Genomic DNA, 20107 nt, shown 5'->3' on the forward strand with positions numbered 1-20107 from the left:
TGGCCTGCCTTTGGTGGTCTGGAGTAGACTCCGTGTCAGCTGAAGTAGTTCCTCATCTCTCAGCAGGTGACCCTGAGCTTGTTCACATGGTGGCCTCAGGGCTCCAAAGGACAGCAAAATAGCAAGCTCCAGTGCACACGTACTTTTCCAGTTTGGGTTTGTGTCACATTATCTATCATCCCATTGGCCAAAAAAAGTAATATGGCCAGACTGGAGTCTGTGAGAGGGCACCACCCAATGACATAGATAAAAAGGGGGAAAAATGTGTGACCATTTTTACCATGACAGCAATGAACATCTAATATATCATGTTTCTCTAAAGGAAGTGCTGATTGTCTTGTAAATTTAAGTTCCTTATAGATGCTGGATATTAGACCCTTTGTTAGATGCACAGTTTGCAAACATTTTCTCCCATTCTGTAGGTTGTCTGTGTACTCTGTTGACAGTTTCTTTTGCTGTGCAGAAGCTCTTTAGTTTAATTAGATCTCATTTGTCAAATTTTGCTTTTGTTATGATTGCTTTTGGCATCTTCCGTATGAAATATTTGCCTGTTCCTATGTCCAGAGTGGTATTGCCTAGGCTGTCTTCCAAGGTTTTCATGGTTTTGAGTTTTACATTTAAGTGTTTAATCCATCTTGAGTTGATTTTTGCATATGATATAAGGAAGGGGTCCAGTTTCAATCTTCTGCAGGTGGCTAGTCAGTTATCCCAGCACTGTTTACTGAATAGGGAGTCCTTTCCTATTTGCTTGTTTTTGTCAGCTTTGCCAAAGATCAGATGGTTGTAGGTGTGCGGCCTTATTTCTGGGCTCTCTATTCTGTTTCATTGGTCTATGCGTCTGTTTTTGTACCAGTACCATGCTGTTTTGGCTACTGTAGCCCTGTAGTGTAGTTTGAAGTCCGATAGCATGATGCCTCCAGCTTTGTTCTTTTTGTTTATGAGCGGCAATGATGTATTCAATTCTACCTAAAGAAGCTAGAAGGGTAAGGGTCAATGTTGGTTTATGCTGTATATGTCTAAATGTAAACGTTTGAACTCTTGTGAAAAACATTTACAAGCGTATATAACTGATTTTTTAAAAGTTTTTAAAAGAAAGAAGAGAAAAGAGAAGGGAGGGGAAAGGAAGGGAAGGGAGGAAGGAAGGGAGCGAGAAAGAAAAGAAAAGAAAAAGACTTTCTTGTCATATTTAGTTTTATTACTTTGCACTGGCAGAATACTACTAGTCGTATACAGATTTTAAACTATTCCGTTGTCATTACTTTTTCTTGTAAAAAGGCTTCCTATCTCCTGAACTCCTGGCTGGGTTAGATTTCAACACTGTAGAGAGGTACTCGTGGTATGTGTCCAGGAACCCAAGTTTCTAATCCCCAGAGTGGTAAATGCCGGGGCTGCCGTCCCAGCCTTGGAAAGAACAAAGATGCAGACCTGCAATGTCCCATTCTTAGGACGTAATTAATGTGCTGGTAATTTTTTTCATCAACAAAGGATTACCAAAATACCGCATGATTTCCTCCAAAAATGTGACCCTCCCTTTCCTGTCTCATTTTTCTTTTCCTGGATCCAAACATGGTTTCCATTGGCCTCACAAAAAACAGTTATTTCTGTTCATTTTCCTCAACTCATCTCAGTTCCTGCATCCCAAGAAGTCCAGAAATGCTAATGCCAATTATTAGCAGAGTTTTAAGGGGCTGCTTCTCTCTCTCAGAGGCTCTTCTCTGAAATGTTCCTTCTCCCTTTGAGGCCAATGGCGTCCACAGCAGCCCACAGCAAACCTCGTGGTATTATAAAAAGCCAACTAACTAAATAATGCCATAGGAATCTTAATGACTAGGGCCATTTGGCCAACAACATTACACAGTTTTTTCCTCTCAAAATTCAAGCATTCAAAATTACAAATATCCCATCCAATTTAGATTTAATTACCACTGTTCAAACTTTAAGAACTTTCTCAGTTTCAGTTAAGCCATATTGGAAACAATAAACTGCTAAGGGATGGTGACTCGACCCCCTTTTTTAAGGAGGAGCAGAAAAATGACATAATTGTTATGGCAGATAAAATGTCTGTCGTGGACTGGCCGTTTTTTTTACCAAACATTCCTAAATCACCCAGGACCATTTCTCCACATTGATCATAGCCAAGAATGAAGTTAACCGGTGGCGACCCCTGATGTCTGATTGGGCCACAGACACCATTGTTTCCACAACACAAGTCCATGTCTGACAGCTGAGCTGATGCAAGGTTTTAGGTATGGCAGAGGGTATTTAAGGGAACAACTGTTGTGGAAAACCCTGGACTTAAGAGGCACCATCTACCCAAACATACCTGGAGCTACTCTGTACCGTCTGCTGGGTAAGGAAAGGGAACTAAAGGAGACAGCCCTTTGGGGCCTTCAAATGACTACATTCATGACTTGTCCTCCCTCCTGTGGGCGGCTACACTTCAGAGTCAGGCATATCTGAGTGTGCTTTAGAAATGGGGCTTATATCCTCGGCAATGTAGTGAGAACTCGTCTCTACAAAAAATTAAAAAGTAAGCCAGGAGGCTGGGTATGTTGGCTCACGCCTGCAATCCAAGCACTTTGGGAGGCCGAGGTGGGCGGATCACAAAGTCAGGAGATTGAGACCATCCTGGCCAACATGGTGAAATCCTGTCTCTACTAAAAATATATAAATTAGCTAGGTGTGGCGGCACGTGCCTGTAATCCCAGCTACTCGGGAGGCTGAGGCAGGAGAATCACTTGAACCCAGGAGGTGAAGGTTGCCGTGACCCGAGATCGCACTACTGCACTCCAGCCTGGCAACAGAGCTAGACTCTGTCAAAAAAAAAAAAAAAATGCCAGACATGGTGATGTGCGCCTGTAGTCCCAGCTATTTGGGAGGCTGAAGGTGGGAGGATCACTTGAACCCAGGAAGTTGAGGCTGCAGTGAGCCAGGATCATGCCACTGCACTCCAGCTTGTGGGACACAGTGAGACCCTATCTACAATTTAAATTATATTAAATTAAAAGAAACATGTCTTCTAAAAAAGCAAGACCAGGAGCAAAGGCTTAGTTTAAGAGAACCCTACCTATTTGGGAGATGTCTTCTTGAAATAATGATGGATCCATGGTAACAGTTCTCTGAAGATCCATTTCAGTCTGCTTGGCAATCTACCCCATTGTCGGTAATGATCATCTTTTTTAAAAACCACAGTTTTCTTTTAGTACCTCAAATCATTTTTTTAAATAGGAACTACCCACCCACCTATTAGCTAGTTCTTATAATAAGCCTGACTTTTGTGTTACTGAAAAAGAACACTTTATATATATTCCCTTTTTTTTTTTTTTTTTTTTTTTTGAAACGGAGTCTCACTTTGTCACTCAGGCTGGAGTGCAGTGGCGCAGTCTCAGCTCACTGCAAGCTCTGCCTCCCAGGTTCACGCCATTCTCCTGCCTCAGCCTCCTGAGTATCTGGGACTACAGGTGCCCGCCACCACGCCCAGCTAATTTTTTTGAATTTTTAGTAGAGGTGGGGTTTCACTGTGTTAGCCAGGATGGTCTCGATCTCCTGACCTTGTGATACGCCCACCTCGGCCTCCCAAAGTGCTGGGATTACAGGTGTGAGCTACTGTGCCTGGTCACTTTATATATATTCTTATACGTATATATGTATATGATATGTACTATATATAATGACATATGTGTCTCATATATACACATATACATGTACTTTTTTTCTCTCTCTCTCATCGCTCAGGCTGGAGTGCAATGGTGCGATCTCGGCTCACTGTGACCTATGCCTCCTGGGTTCAAGCGATTCTCCTGCCTCAGCCTCCTGAGTAGCTGGGATTACAGGCACGTGCCACCATGCCCAGATAATTTTTTTTATTTTTAGCAGAGACGTTTTTTCACCTCATTGGTCAGGCTGGTCTGGAACTCCTGACCTCAGGTGATCCACCCGCCTCAGCCCCTCAAAGTGCTGGGATTATAGGCGTGAGCCACCGCGCCCAGCCTTTATATATGTTATTATATCATTGTGTCATTATATCACTAGCACTTGTTTAAAATGTGCTTCATTTTGTCACCATTGGCTGTTCTGCTTCCATGGAAAGCTGAGATATTGGGGCAAGGGCTGAATTTCCACTCTGTTTCCTCTTGGGCAACAAGATCCTTGCCATCTGGGAGATGCTCCTAGCTTCATGTAGGACCAACGTCCTTTATATTGACCACTGAAGCCTAACGCCCTAAGAATTATTTACCTTTGAGCTTAATGTTGTTTTGGCTTGGTAGATCAAGTGGAACTATTCAGAGTATACCTGCCAACTTTTTTTTTTTTTTTTTTTTCTGAGACAGAGTCTCACTCTTTTGCCCAGGCTGAAGTGCAATGGCGCAATCTTAGCTCACTTGCAATCTCTGCCTCCAGCGTTCAAGCGATTCTTGTGCCTCAGCCTCCGAGTAGCTGGGACTACAGGTGCAGCCACCATGCCTAGCTAATTTTTGTATTTTTAGTAGAGATGGGATTTCGCCTTGTTGGCCAGGCTGGTCTCGAACTCCTGGGCTCAAGTGATCCATTCACCTCGGCCTCCCAAAGTTCTGGGATTACAGACGTGAGCCACCACCTGTAATCCCAACAGATATCTTTCTTTATCTTTATGCTGGAATCCAATTTATGCTTCTTTATTTTCAAAATCTTAGCTTTTGATTTTTTTAATGGCCTTCACTACACACGTCTCCCCCTTTCTTCACTCATCTTTAGTAGTATGAAGCTTTTGAAGGTTGAGCATTTTGCATCTGATGTAATGTCCACTTTTTGCCCAGAACGTATTTCTATTTTTCAAAGTCTCAAATTACCATAGTAACTATCAAGAGTCCCTAAAATGTATGTTGCATTCTCTGGACTCAAACCTACTGCAGAGTCACCGCAAATGCCCTGGGGATTGTGAGCTTCATCCTGAGCTGCGAGAAGAGCCGCCCACCCCCAAATCATTCATTTCTATCCATTTTAGTGTGTCTTGGGGGAGACTGAGTGCTAGACCTGCAAGGATAGTGGAATCGTCAGTAGAGGCTCTGGTTATTGCAGACAGGGAGTGACTGTCCAGTGGCCGCCTGTGCCCAGTCACTGGTGTAGGAGAAAGAAGAGGAAGTACAGAAAAACGGAACAGGAAACAGATGGGAGACATGATCTCTCAAAACTCGAAAACTTCTGAAAAACCTCAGACTAGCCTGGTTGCTTGAAGATTAGGACAACACTGAGATCTGTGCATTGACCAAAGAAAGGCCATCGGAAGCAGGCCCCAGCAAGGAGCCATGTCACGTGGATGCCAAATCCTGGGGGCTGCAATTCTGCAATACCCAAGGGAAGTGAGAAAGCAAGACAATCACTGAGTCCATCTGGGCCGAGATGCCGACCAAAGATTGCACATTTTCGCAATGGTCGCCTTCACTCCAGCATCACATTGACAGCCAGAATCTCTGCAGACATGTGATTTGGGGTTAAGAATGCTTGTTTTGAGGTCGGGCACCGTGGCTCACGCCTGTAATCCCAGCACTTTGGGAGGCCGAGGCGAGCGAATCATGAGGTCAAGAGATGGAGATCATCCTGGCCAACATGGTGAAACCCCGACTCTACTAAAAATACCAAAATTAGCTGAGTGTGGTGATGCGTGCCTTTAGTCCCAGCTACTCAGGAGGCTGAGGCAGGAGAATTGCTTGAACCTGGGAAGTGGAGGTTGCAGTGAACCGAGATCATGCCACTGCACACCAGCCTGGCAACAGGACTAGACCCCATCTCAAAAAAAAAAAAAAAAAAATTGAAGTAAAGTAAAGAGTGCTTTTTTCTTCCCTTGAACTTAAGAAATATTTATTTACTGAAAATTAAAGCCCGTAATGGTGACCAGAGGGAAAGGACTCAGTCTTCCTCATCTGCAGCCTTTAGAGCTCACACAAGGGAAGGAAGGGGACAGAACCTGGAGTTAATGTGTTGAGGCCGTTTTCAATGACTACAGTGCAGAAAAATATAAAATAATCTAATGGGCTTCATTAAAATTCACCCCAAGGCTAGGCGTGACTGTAATCCCAGCACTTTGGGAGACCGAGGCAGGAGGCTTCTTTGAGTCTTTGAGCTGGAGTTTGAGATCAGCCTAGGCAACATAGGGAGACACCCCGTCTCTAAAAACATAAAATAAATTTAAATTTAAAAATTCATCCCAACGTGCAATTATTTATCAAAGATGATTCTTACGCCCAAAGTTGAGAGCTCTGGGAGAAACTTTCCAGGCAAGAATGAACATTCAGGCCTCCACGTTCCCTTCCTTCACTGGTTTGGCAAGTGGTTTGGGGTGGTGGGGCTGGAGGGATGGAAGAGGGTCTCTCCCTAACAACCAGAGAGTTGAACCTGCTTCCTAAGGAGATGCTAAAATCTGACAACCTAGCTGACCTCCTCCTAACAAAGCCTGATAGCAAAACCATCCAAAAATTCCAGACACCCCTCCCGCTTCCCAGCAACTGCATTTCACTTGTGACCCTGCTCAGCCTGTGGTCAGGAAAGAGCCTTTGAACACATCCCCAGAGCTGCAGCGATTAGAAGGGCTTTGATTACCCAGCTCAGCTGGCCCTCTCTTCTCGCGATTACTCCCCTCCCTTCCCCCCAGTCCCCTTCCCTCGCCTCCTCACCCCCAGTAGCCCAGACCAGGGCTTTTTTTTTTTTCCCCCCCAGTAACCGATTTTTTTTTTCTCTCTCTCTTTTCATTTTCCTATAGCATCCTAAACCTCAAGATGTGGTTAACACTAATCCTGATTTATTTAGGGTTTATCTGCATTATTAATTCCAATCACGTGAAAAAAAAAAAGAAAAGTGCTACAGGCTCCTAGTTTGTATACAAAGTTTGGGTGTTTGTGAAAAGAGCCAGCAATCCCTAAGAAACATATTTTCTTTAGTTATCATTTAAATCCAAACAACTTTCTTTTCTAGTCTGAAAATATTCCTTGAAATGGGCCCTGTCCTTAATAATTTCATTTATTATTATTTCCACCCCAGTCAATATCCTTTGAAGCTACTTCCTGCATTAATCTGGACTTAATATGGATTTAAACATTGACAATGGAAAATAATTTGGGTTAAAAAATAATCTTCCTTGATAAAGCTAGAAAAGTCCCCACAACTGTCACCATCTCTGACAGCTGGGAATAGAATGAGATTCTTGAATCTGCATATTGAAGACGAGGAAAAGCAGAACTAACAGGCTGTATGTTATATTTTATATTTGTCAGCTGTTATGACTGACTGGAGTTGAGTGATATCCAGGGTCTTGACTTGTTGTTTGAATGAATTCATCATCGTTTGGGACATATGAGCAGTTATTTGGTGCCTGGGATGCTAAAAATATCTTGTTGGAGTGAGGGAAGTGTCTCAGGCATGGAAGCTTGCGTGTCTCCTCCACAGAGTGGCTTCTCAGTAACTAACAGGGTCTGGAGGTTCTAAACCCCCTTCCCAGCTCTCGTCTCCACCCCTCTCCATTTTTTAATTTTTTCTGGGGGCGGGGGAGTCTTTTTTCTTTCTTTCTCTCTTTTTTTTTTTTTATACATTCTTTTTTTAACTGGTATAATGCTGGAAATAGTAAGTTCACTTTTCTTTGGGTTAGGCCCCCGGCAAGGCCAGTGTTATCATGTGAATTCTTCCTGACTTTGACTCAAGGAACCCATGGAGATTGAAATATTTTCATGGGAATTTAGAGGAATTCAGATTACATCTCCAACTCTACTTCGTCAGACCTCAACACGTAGGACAGACCTAAATGTGTTTTGATTTCTCGGGTACTTGCAGAATGAAGGCTCCTGGAGGAGTAGAAAATGTGTGGCATTGATTCATCATGGCCCATTCCTATGCCCGAGCAGATATCACCAATCAATCACGATGTTCTTTCCCACTGAGCAGGAGGCAGCAGCCTCTGTATCCTGATATCAGGCCCAGATCCTTCTCACAGTTCCTCAAGGCCTTCCTCCCACCTGCCTCTGACTGGTTCCCCCTTTCACTCCTGCTACGGAATGCTGTTCTCTACATGTGACATTCCTTTCCCAACCAGGAAGCCTTCTCCAACCCCCACACACCTTCCTTTCCCCTCGGAGATGCCTGACCTCGGTAACCAAGTCTCCCCTTCCCTCCACGTCCCTCACCACTTTTTGTTTGTGTTGTACGTTTTATTTTAATAACATTTACCTCTTTCCAAAGTAATATAAATTCATTGTAGAAATTATATACAACATAGATATGCAAAAAAGTGCGGGGTTTGGTTGCCCTTAGCAATCACTAATCTATTTTCTGTCTCTATGAATTTTTGTGTTGTAGACATTTGATATAAATGGAATCATTCAATGTGTGGTCTTTTGTGACTGGCTTCTTACATTTAGCATGTTTTCAAGGTTCTTCTACATGGTAGCGTTCCTTTATTCCCTTTTATTGCCAAATGATATTCCATCATATTTGCCCCTTCTGTGTAAGCCTTCCTGTGTTGTTTTTGTTAGAGTGATGCTGGTTTCAACACTGTATTCATGTCTGTCATCTGTGCGCACACTTGAGTTGTGACAGTGATTATTTTTGGTAGCATTCTACTGAATTTACAAAGAAATCCAATTCAGGGCCGGACACAGTGGCTCATGCCTGTAATCCCAGCACTTTGGGAGGCCGAGGCTGGCGTATCACGAGATCAGGAGATCGAGACCATCCTGGCTAACACGATGAAACCCCGTCTCTACTAAAAAAATACAAAAAATTAGCCAGGCGCGGTGGTGGGCACCTGTAGTCCCAGCTACTTGGGAGGCTGAGGCAGGAGAATGGTGTGAACCTGGGAGGTGGAGCTTGCAGTGAGCTGAGCTCGAGCCGCTGCACTCCAGCCTGGGCGACAGAGCGAGACTCTGTCTCAAAAAAAAAAAAAAAAAAAAAAAAAAGAAATCCAGTTCAACTTAGTTCAACAGACACATGCTAAGGGTTAAAATGTACAAGGTTCTTTGCTAGAAAATGCTGGAGATACAAAGATGTGTACAGCCTCTGTCATCCGGGAATTTGAAATTTATTTACACCAAATCATGAGAGCAAATCATGTCCACCAGTCACTCTGATACCCCTGGCTTTTAACTAGTCTTTTAGTTTACATTATATAGATGAAGACGTGTAAATGTTTTTCTAGGTTATTTCATGTTTTTCTGTTTATATACTGTTATCCTCTAAGCCACTCCAAAACAGAAACTAGGGCTTCTATTTCTTTTCTATTATAATAATATAATTACAACAGCTGCCACTTGCTGTGTATTTATTTTATTTGATATGCAAAGCAATGTGTGAGGTGGTTATTGTTACTTTCATTTATTGATGAGGACACTGAAGCTGACAATGAGAAGTAACTTGACAAAGGTCATCTGCTGGGAAGGGGCAGGAGCAGGACTTGAACCCAGGGCCATCTTACTTCAAAGAAGCTCACACATTTGACCACTGAGCCACACCAGCCCCAAACTACAGGGAGAACATTCTTAGCAACCAGTAGATGACATTGTCCACCTACCACTCTGGCCAGCCTCTCTGCACCTTGGTCTGGACGACCTGAACCAGTCTATGGTGGGGGAAGAGTGAATCCAAAGGGGTCTGGAGCCTCCATCCAGTGGCATCTACGGTTGTGTCTGTTCTGCTCTTCTGTTGACAGTGGTGGAAAATGTAACTGCCCCAAGGTACATCTTGTACCAAAATGTAACTTGCTTGGTACAAGAAATCATTGAATGTCATCTTTGGAAACGACCACTCTGGACTCAACCTGTAGAAGATGCACTTAGGGATAACAAATTAGAAACCAGTCAACCCAAAATGTGCCCTTTGACAGCGCAGGTCTCAGATGAAAGCGTCTGAGAACCTGGGCCTCCAAAGCGGTCCGACTACTTCCCCAGACACACCTGCCTGCACTCTGCTGTCATCTTCAACAATAAGGCAGGTTACATCTGTGAGTCTGCGTAGCACAATGAATACAATAAATATTAAATAATAATTATTGTTTCTTTCACATTCTCTGACAGGATAAAATCCAGGTAAAGAGCCTTTAAGGTCTAATTACTTCGTAAGCGTTGAAACCAAACTGCTAGTTGAAAAATTAATTGTGGAGCAGTCGGAGACGGAGTAGTAGGAAGTTGTTTTGAGCGGTGGTGTCACTCTGAGATGCCGCAGAAGATGTAGAGCAATAAACACCAACGCAAAGTGCCGAGAATGACTGAGCAAGAGAGGACTAGACGTGCAGCTGGTATCGCATGGACCTTGGTTCATTTCCTGATTACTTTGGCACACAACAGATGTGTGGAGTGAGTGGCCAACTGAATTAATTAACTAATAAGCAGAAATGTCATTAGGGATATTTAGAACAATATGCAAGTGATCTTTACAGCACGAGTGAAGGCCCCACGTATTAATAACAATAATTTATACTAATATTATACTATATACTAATAAAATATTATATTAATGTCAATATTATTAATAAAGTACATCTGCTGATAATGTTATATAATAATGTCATTAATGTAAAATATTATGTTAATATTATAATAAAATATAGTAATGACATTAATATTAATATTATAAATATAATATAAAATATATTATAAGATAAAATAAAATGTATTGACATTAATCTTATTAATAAAGTATAATATCTGTTGATAATAGTCTATAATATTAATATAATTAATATAAAATATCAACAATAATTACATTTACTGAGCTCTATGAGCCAGGCCCTATTTTAAGTGCTCTATTTATATATATAGCACTTAAATATATATATATAAATATATATATAATCTCATTTAATTCTTACAACAAATTGTGAAGCAAATACAATTATCCTTTTTTTTGAGATGGAGCCTTGCTCTGTCTCCCAGACTGGAGTACAGTGACACCATCTCGGCTCATTGCAGCCTCCACCTCCCAGCTTCAAATGGTTCTACTGCCTCAGCCTCTTGAGTAGCTGGGACTACAGACTCATGACACCACACCTGACTCATTTTTGTATTTTTATTAGAGACAGGGTTTCTCCATGTTGGCCAGGCTGGTCTTGAGCTCCTGACCTCAGGCGATTTGCTGGCCTCAGCCTCCCAAAGTGCTGGGATTATAGACATGAGCCACCACTCCCAGCCCAACTTTCTTTATTTTTAAAATGAGGAAATGGAAGCACAGAGGAGTTAAGTAACCTGCCCAACATCACACAGATAATAGTAAAAAAAAAAAAAAAAAAAAAAGCCCAACATTTGCCAGACGAAGGCACATTTGCTGCCATTCTCTAATCTCTTAAGAAATGACTGAGTTTCTAGGACCTTAAGGAAGTATCCAGAGATTATCCAGTTGATAGTTTTCAAACTGCTCCATGGAACCATGGAAGATGCTGTAGAATTTCTACCAATGATGGACTTTTTCTGCCAAACAAGGAAGAGTTCAGCTTCCTGTGGAAATATTTGTTTCTTGAACCTGCTTTGCATATTGAATTTCCACATAAGATTTTACTTTTAAAGAGAGGAAAGAATGTTCCATTGTTGCAGGTCAGGGCTGGCAAACGTTTTCTATAAAGGGCCAAATGGTAAATATGTTAGGTTTCCTAAGCCACACTCTCTCTGTCGTAACAAGTCAACTCTGCTGTCATGGTGCAAAAAGAATCGTAGACAATACATAAATGAATGAGTGTGACTGCGTTCCAATAAAACTTTATTTACAATAGTGGGCCATGGGCAAAATTTAGCCTGCTGGCCATAGCTTGCTAAGCTCTGGGCTAAGTCATCTTCCTGTGGTCAAATGGAGTTTGCCGAAACTTTCTAAATAGATACTAGACTTTCTTGCTCACAAAGAGAAGATATATCATCCAACACCTCATATTTAACAATGTCCATCATCAAAAAGCCCGGCTATGGTCTTTTTTATTTTTGTTTTTGGGAAAGGATCTCGCTCTGTCACCGAGGTGGAGTGCAGTGGCATGATCACGGCTCACTGCAGCCTGAAACTCCTGAGCTTAAGTGATCACCCACCTCAGCCTCCTGAATGGCTGGGACTACAGGCACACGCCATCATGCCTGGCTAATTTTTTTATTTTAATTTTTGTTTTTCAGTAGAGACGCAGTCTGGCTATGTTGCTCAGGCTTCAGGCTATAGTATAAGGCAAAAGGAAACTATTGTGTTTTGAAGGTTGAATTTGTCTAACAGTCTAACAGTTCTACATCCAAATTCATCCCCGTTGTACCTGTGTTGGGTGGATGGCATGATCCCCTTTAACAATGAAGAAAATAGGCTTAAAGAGGTATAAGTAGTACCTTGAGTCATGCCAATGTCTCCCCATATGCCATCACACCATATTGGCATGGCCAAAGCAACATGGCTTATCCTACCATGGAATACAGTGGAAGGTCATTGATGTCACCCCTAACCTGTTCTTTTCCAAGAAAAATGATTCCACTTCACTTCCCAGCCTCAATTTACTGCCTAAGATGTTTTACTACTTCTATTAATAAGAGGCTTAAGAACTAGTACTTCCAGCCAGGCATGGTGGCTCATGCCTGTAATTCTAGCACTTTTGGAAGACCAAGGCAGGTAGATGGCTTGAGCCCAGGAGTTCGAGACCAGCCTGGGCAACATGGCAAAATCCCATATCTACAAAAAATACAAAAGCATTAGCTGGGCTTGGTGGCTGCACTTGTAGTCCCAGCTATTTGGGAGGCTGAGATGAGAGGATTGATTGAGCCTAGGAGATCAAATTTGCAGGATTGTGGCACTGCACTCCAGCCTGGCAACAGAGCAAAACATTGTCTCAAAAAAAAAAAAGTTTAAAAAACTAGTACTACCGTGTTCATATGGTTTTCTCAAGGCACAACTCAAGAGGAGAATAACCTTGCAATTTCAACAAGCCATTCTCGCATTCATGCTTTCTAGTCATTTATTGTCTGTCTTAGCAGAGGCTGCGTTGGGGGTTTGTATTAGCTGATCCTCCATGGTCCATATGCCTTTTAGAATATCTTTTTTTTTTTTTTTCTTTTGAGACGGAGTCTCGCTTTGTCACCAGGCTGGAGTGCAGTGGCTTGATCTCAGCTCACTGCAACCTCCTCCTCCCAGGTTGAAGTGATTCTCCTGCCTCAGCCTCCCAAGTAGCTGGGACTACAAGTGTGTGCCACCACGCCCAGTTAATTTTTGTATTTTTAATAGAGATGAGGTTTCACTATGTTGGCCAGGATGATCTCAATCTCTTGATCTTGTGATCCACCCACCTCAGCCTCCCAAAGTGCTGGGATTCCAGGCGTGAGCCACCGCAACCAGCCAAGATCATTTTTTTATCTCTATACTTTGTTTTTCTCCTCCTGTTTTTGTCTCTCTTAAATTCACACTATCTTGGGAAATTTTGGAATTCTTCCACTTTGGTAACCTCATTTTCATCAAATATTTAGTGGCACTACTAGCCTGGTTATAGGCCACCAGTAGATAAAGAAATATAATTTCTTCCTCCTGCCTGAGATAGGTGGAAAATTTGAGGCTGGGCTATTGATAGTTAGAATACTAAGTGTCTTCCAGAACACATTGATTGTCTCCTTTTTATGTTCGCCGAACTGTCTTGGACTTGCAGGACCTCTTACATCTATTTTTCAATTCATTCTGGATTGATTTCATTTCAAGAACCTAATCAGCCCCATTCAACTGTCAATAGGAGGTTGGTGCCATCCCAGAAGTCAGTGACAGTACCGCCTCTCGTGGCTCTCAGTTCCAGAAAAGTCTGTGTCCATGCGTCATGCAATCCACCTCCATGACTGAATGGAAATCCAGCTGCATGTGAAACAGAAGAGAAATCCATCATAAGTGGAAAACTCAGTCATCAATAAGTGGCTCTGCAGGCCTTTCAGTTAGGGACCAACCAGAGAACCGGCTCTCCATCAACAATCAAACAGTCTTTAGCTGTGATCAGCCACTTCCATCACCTCTGAGACTGGCAGGTTTCCAATAAAGCCAATCACCCCCTCCCCCCAGGGTAAGGTCCTCAGCGGGAGGCCGCCATTGTCTTTTAGCCCAGCAATTTGACAACAGTGTTAGCTGACACTCTATTAGCCAGCAGCTACACCCTGACCTCTGACCCTGACATTGGCCCCTGGCATTGGACCCTGACGTTGGCTACACCCTGACCCCTGACTTTGATCATTTGAGGTGGCCCGCCCTGCTGGTTAGCGTGAGAGAAGGCTGGCCAGGACAGAGCGGGGCTCTCTGATCACCCTGCTCCCCCAACAGGAGACTTAGGCTTGAAGTACAGAAACAAGCCAGAGTTGAACCTAAGATGGCGAAGGTGAAAGTTCAGAAGCGTGTCCATCAGCAGCCTGTCACCACAGGACGATGTACAAACCATGGGGGCTTTTAGCACAGGGATAACCGTTGTCACCAGACAGTTCTGCTCCTTAATGGAAAAGACGTATCAAAATATGGCTTACAAAATACAAAATAATGGACTGAAATGTACATTATATGAGGGTGTTAGATTGCAATGTACTTTACAGTGGGGGAATTAGATTGCAGTGTTATGCCAGGGTAGTTAGGTTGAAATATGGATTATCCCAGGAATGTTAGCTTGAGATGTGCTTTATAACACAGTTGTTAAATTAAGATGTGCTTTTCAGTGCAGGCATTAGCCAAGAGATGTGCATTATAGCGAAGTTGTTAGGGGAAGATGTGGATTCCACTTTGCGGGGAGGGGCGGGTAGGAGAGAGGAAAAACACCTTGGGTTGAATATCATTCAAGGTTAGGGAATGTCTTCTGCATTCGATGGATTTCAGGGGTCCGAATACGTGGAGTAGGACAGAGCATGGTGTATAATGTTCCTTCTCCTCTCCTTTCTCCCCGGCCAAACAATCTGCCACTTTCCCCACTTTTCCTGTTAGAGACTTAAAGGCTTCCCCCATCAATAAAAACATTAGCTCACTAAACAGCCTGATGGCTTTTCCTTCCCTGGCTTAACCCTTCGGGAGCTGGGGTTTCCTTTGGATTTGTAAAGATATTGATTCCAGATAATGTTTGCCTTTCTAACTCTCTCTTCCTTAGACTTGATGGATAGGTTCAGGGCTACATCTCGGCAGCCAACTCACCGCAGCTACCCAGGGAAAGAGGAATGGAAAACGAGGCAAGTGTTCAGTAGTTAACACCATTTGAATCCTTTTCCCGGGATGGACAGGCAGAAATGCGGTGGCCGGGAGAAACTCGAAGGCTGACGGTCACATTCAATGAGTATGGGATTTCACTCTCAGTTTCTCTCATCCTTGTCCTGATCCCGCTACCAGTATTTCTTTAGTTCAACTTAGAGTGTTTTATGATTTTTAATTAATATCAGATGCTGTCTTGAGGTTGGCTGCCCTGAGTTGCATTTTTAAAAATGCCTTTCCCAGTTCAAGAATGTGCTTTTCTACAGCCTAGGCAACATAAGTGAATACAGGGAACTGTGTCATTTGCCTATGATGCTGGCTGATGAGGGGGTGACTTGAATAAACCCTCAACCTAGAAACAAATCTTATTTAAGAAAAATAAGTGAAAAGCAATGGGAGAATCATCTCATTCATTAACCATTCGGCCTACGACGGTTTGCCAAACACCTCCCAACCGTGTTTTTCTCCTTTCTTTTCTTCCTCAGCTCAGAAGATATAAGTTACAGCCCCCAGAAGTCTAGCCTAGTGCTATTGGATGGTGTCCAGCTTTGCCGGAATTAGAGAGGTGAGTTCTAGCTTTCTTGTTTCTCAATGAAAGAAAATGTTATACCAGGTGAGTTAACGCAGTCAAAAAAGACTAACCAGCCAGACAACGACGCCAAACAAAACCAAACAGTTCAAAGGAAATTGCTGTGTTACTAGACACCTCTGCAGTGTGCCTGGGGTTTCAAGAAAGAGACAAGCGGGCATTTCTGTGTGCATTTTTCAGGCTGTATTTCTCTAGTTAGAAAAGCGGGTTTGCTGCAAAACAACAGCGTTTACCTTCCCTGGCTGAGCTTTCCATGGACAAAACACAATGAATGTGACAGAAATATGCTGTTCGGGTGAAGGAAGAAGAAAAAAGCAATTTCACCCACCCTACTATGTCTCTGCCAATATTATCTTTGTCAGTCTTCTCACTTCTCCTCTCTGAGCATTTCTTGGTGAAGCATTTGTTAGAAGTTGACCCTATTCTCCAGCCTGGTGAGTTTTCTTCTCTTCTTGGGGTCCATTCCTGTCTCATTTTCTAATGTCATGCTTTCCTTAAAAAATAGGCTACGAGAGCTAGTTCTAACCTCCATCAAGGGATCCGTCCAACCAGACTCCCATGAGATGTGAGAGTGAGCTTAAACCAATCCTGGAGAAGAAAGGGGGAAAACAAGGTTGGCTTATTCCCAGACTCAGTTTTAAAAGAAAAAAAAAATCTGTTGGATCAAGTGAGATATTTGAGGCCCCTCCCTAGAAGGGAAATGACAATATGGTTCTCCTTAAACATCACCTAAAACCCCACCCCAAAGAAGAGACCAAATTGTATCCTGGCAGAATCATGGAAGCCTGGGGATTAGGAGCAGCTTTGGAGTCAGTTCCTTCCCCATCACTTAATTGCCTTGGAATATGGACCAATCACTGGGCCTTTTTGGATGTCAGTTTCTCCATCCATGAAATGGACATAGTAGTATCTGACGTATAAGGATATTACGACTCTCAAACAGGGTAGTGCATATAAAATGCTTAGTCTTGTGCCTATAACCACTCAACGGATAGTAGCTGTTAACTTTATCATTTTCTTACCGTATCAACAGCTAGCCAGAGCCTCATGCCAATTCACACTAGCAAGAGCGGCACTCTTTATCACATTCCACACTACCCCTCACACACTCATTAATGCATCTGGTTTTAAAAACACAATGTATCTCTTAGCCTCACTCCTTTATGTGACTACTGTTTATAAGGATTTTCTCTGTACAGGAAGAAAGGTAGCCCTGCTGATGGGGGGAGAAACAGATTACAAGGGCCTCACTGATGGAATATAATCCCCCTTCTGTACTCACTGGTTAACTAGCCATGATTGTATTTCAAAGGTAGCAGTTCTTCTCTACGGCGGGTATTGGCGTGCAGTCCGTAAATAGGACCTAATGTGATCCGACAGCCCTGATTTCTCTAGATATATATTAAAACAACATTCCCAGTGCTGATGGCTCAGAGGTCCTGACCTTTGACAAGGACTTATGACGTAAGGTAACCTGCCCAGGAGAGCAGGCAGGGCAAAAGGCCAGAGGGACAAGGTCATCGGCTAATGAAGTGGTCAGCATTGAGTTTCTGTCACTCAGCTGGTTAAGAGGAAACCGAAAGAGAAGTAAAGGAAAATGGGAACATTTAAGAAACAAAGGGAGGGACCATGTTTGAGCTAATGCTCTGAAGGTGAATGATACTGTCAGAAGGCAGGGTGATGATGTGCAACCACCTGAGCCTTTATCGCGGCCTTGTTCAGTTTCACCTGCTCAGCACGGGCTGGTTGAAAGAGCGTCTGCAAGAAGCCAACTCAATATAAACCCTGAGTTAGAATGAAAATAAACAGGTCCCAAACCACCCTGCTCTTTGTTGCAAATCTGCCCCAGACACACAGTCAGGAAAGAGATCAAGATTACAGGCTGGGAAGTGGCTTCCAGACCTATTCTTTCTCCGCATGGGCAGACTACCTCCTGAGCCTCAGAATCAGAATCTGAAAAACTGGAATGATAATGCCACCTACCTCAGAGGGAGGTTGGTAGGATTAAATTAGAAAATTTATTTAGCTCAGCATGATGTGATGCCTTATGCCTGTAATCCCAATACTCTGGGAGGCAGAGGCAGGAGGATCGCTTGAGCCCAGGAGTTTGAGACCAGCCTGGGTAACACAGCAAGACCCTGTCTCCACAAAAAATTTAGAAATCAGTCCTACACAGTGGAGAACAACTGTAGTCCCTACTGCTCGGGAGGCTGAGATGGGAGTATCCCTTGAGCCCAGGAGTTCGAGGCTACAGTAAACTATGATCGAGCCACTGCACTCCAGCCTGGGTGACAGAGCAAAACCCTGTCTCTGGGGGAAAAAAAAAAAAAAAATATATATATATATATATATATATATACACACACACACACACACACACACGTATACATATATGTATACGTGTGTATATATATATTTAGAGATTAGCACAGTGCTTGGCACAAAGTGACCAGTCAAATGTCAGCAACTACTTTTGTCATTCCACATACTCTAACAATCTCAGAAAGTGTGTGACCTTTTTTAAATGGGTAATATATCGTATATTTCAGAGTAAAACAGTTCCATGAGTTTCTCTGTTGCAGTCTCTAAGGTATTTCCTTGGTGGAGTACTTTGAATTTCTGAACCATTCACCCAGTCGGCAAACATCTATTGAAAACTGCGGTATTAGGTCATAGGCGTGGTATTTATATTGACTCAGAATCATTCTTGACTTTGTTCTTTCACAGCCCGACTGGGGAGGCAGAAACCTCAAGATGTAGAGTGTAAGTGGCAGCATATTACAAGAATGTGCTGTGGAGTAGGATGACCAGCTGCTCTCGAGAAGGCTAAAGAGAAGTCAAAGAGAGGGACTTCTTAGCTCTTCCATCACTTGATCCTCCAAATGATGCCTTCGGGAGTGTAAGGCCAAGCTTTCTCTCCCATTCATGTTTTTTTGGTTCGGTTGTTTGTTGTTTTGGGGGCAGAGTCTTGCTCTGTCACCCAGGCTGGAGTACAGTGGCACAATCTCAGCTTACTGCAACCTCCACCTCCTGGGTTCAATTTATTCTCGTTCCTCAGCCTCCCAAGTAGCTGGGACTACAGGCACTTGCCACCACATCTGGCTAACTTTTGTATTTTTAGTAGAGACAGGGTTATGCCATGTTGGCCAGGCTGGTCTTGAACTCCTGACCTCAAGTGATCCACCCACTTCGGCCTCCCAAAGTGCTGGGATTACAAGTGTGAGCCACCACGCCCGGCCTCCCCACCTGTTTTAGGTATGAAAAGGTTGAGACCTAGTCAGGTTAACCCTTGCCTTTGTTTGTCACTGTTAATAGTAGAACTGAAACCTTTAATCCAAACTCCAGACTTCCCTGAGAGCACTGTCTCAGCAGATAAGGACGAATCAGGACCCATAATGGCCATAAGAGGCCCAAAAATATTCCTCTTAATGAGCACTTTGATCACAGCCAGATTATAATCCAACTCTTGAACATCCCTACACACAAAGATACAGATGGTTTTAGTTTCATTTCCTGAATTATTAAAAAGGTTATTTTATTTTAAACTTTTGTGTTTTTTGAGACAGGGTTTCACTCTGTCTCCCAGGATGGAGTGTAGTGACATGATCATAGCTCACTTCAGCCTCAAACTTAAGCAATTCTCCCACCTTAGCCTCCCAAGTAGCTGGGAATACAGGCATGTGCCCACCGTGCCCAGCTAGTTTTTAAATTATCTGTAGAGATAAGGTCTCACTATGTTGCCCAGGCTGGTCTCAAACTCGTGGCCTCAAGCGATTCTCCCACCATGGCCTCCCAAAGTGCTGGGATTACAGGTGTGAGCCGCCATGCCTGGTTCCATCTCACTTCTGAAATTGAAGCACTAGGGGTTCGTGGAAGAAGCCCTGAGCTGAGAGATTGAGAACCAGTACACTAGTCTCGGCAGTACCATTGTCTCCCTCAAGTCCCATAGCCACTGATGTCTCGGGTCCTGAAATTTTTCTTCTTATTCCCTACCTACCTCTGCCTTACAAAGATGATATGAGGATGAACTTGAAAGCATTGATCCAAGGAAGCACTTTGAGTGTTTAGTAGGGAGCATAAAGTTTTAATGGAAATGATTATCAAATTAGACTGTCGTAGCCTGGGAATAAAGAGTTGGAGCATCACGGGGCAGCCAACTCCCTGTTCCCATCATGACCCAGCCAAAGCTCTTTCCCAGGATTCAATGCCATGGGAAATTTTTTGGGTTTGGAGACTTTAGGAGAACAGCGTAATGACTCACATACCATTAACCAAGGCTGTTCTTTTTTCTCTCAAATGTAGACCTAGCTTTAAGCTTTATTTTTCTGATTAAAAGATGATGTACAATATCTT

At 43.1% G+C, this 20107-nt stretch overlaps 1 long non-coding RNA gene across 1 annotated transcript in view; it reads left to right on the forward strand.

Moving 5' to 3' along the window:
• LOC135968873 (uncharacterized) overlaps positions 1-15750 on the forward strand; it is a 316880-nt gene extending 301130 nt beyond the window's left edge. Inside the window, exon 3 of the long non-coding RNA XR_010583883.2 lies at positions 15651-15750. This is a non-coding gene — a long non-coding RNA (uncharacterized lncRNA). The remainder of the gene's footprint in view (positions 1-15650) is intronic.
• The last annotated feature ends 4357 nt before the right edge of the window (positions 15751-20107 follow it).

The sequence above is a fragment of the Macaca fascicularis genome, chromosome 20 (genome assembly GCF_037993035.2).
Source record: "Macaca fascicularis isolate 582-1 chromosome 20, T2T-MFA8v1.1".
Lineage (NCBI taxonomy): Eukaryota > Metazoa > Chordata > Mammalia > Primates > Cercopithecidae > Macaca > Macaca fascicularis.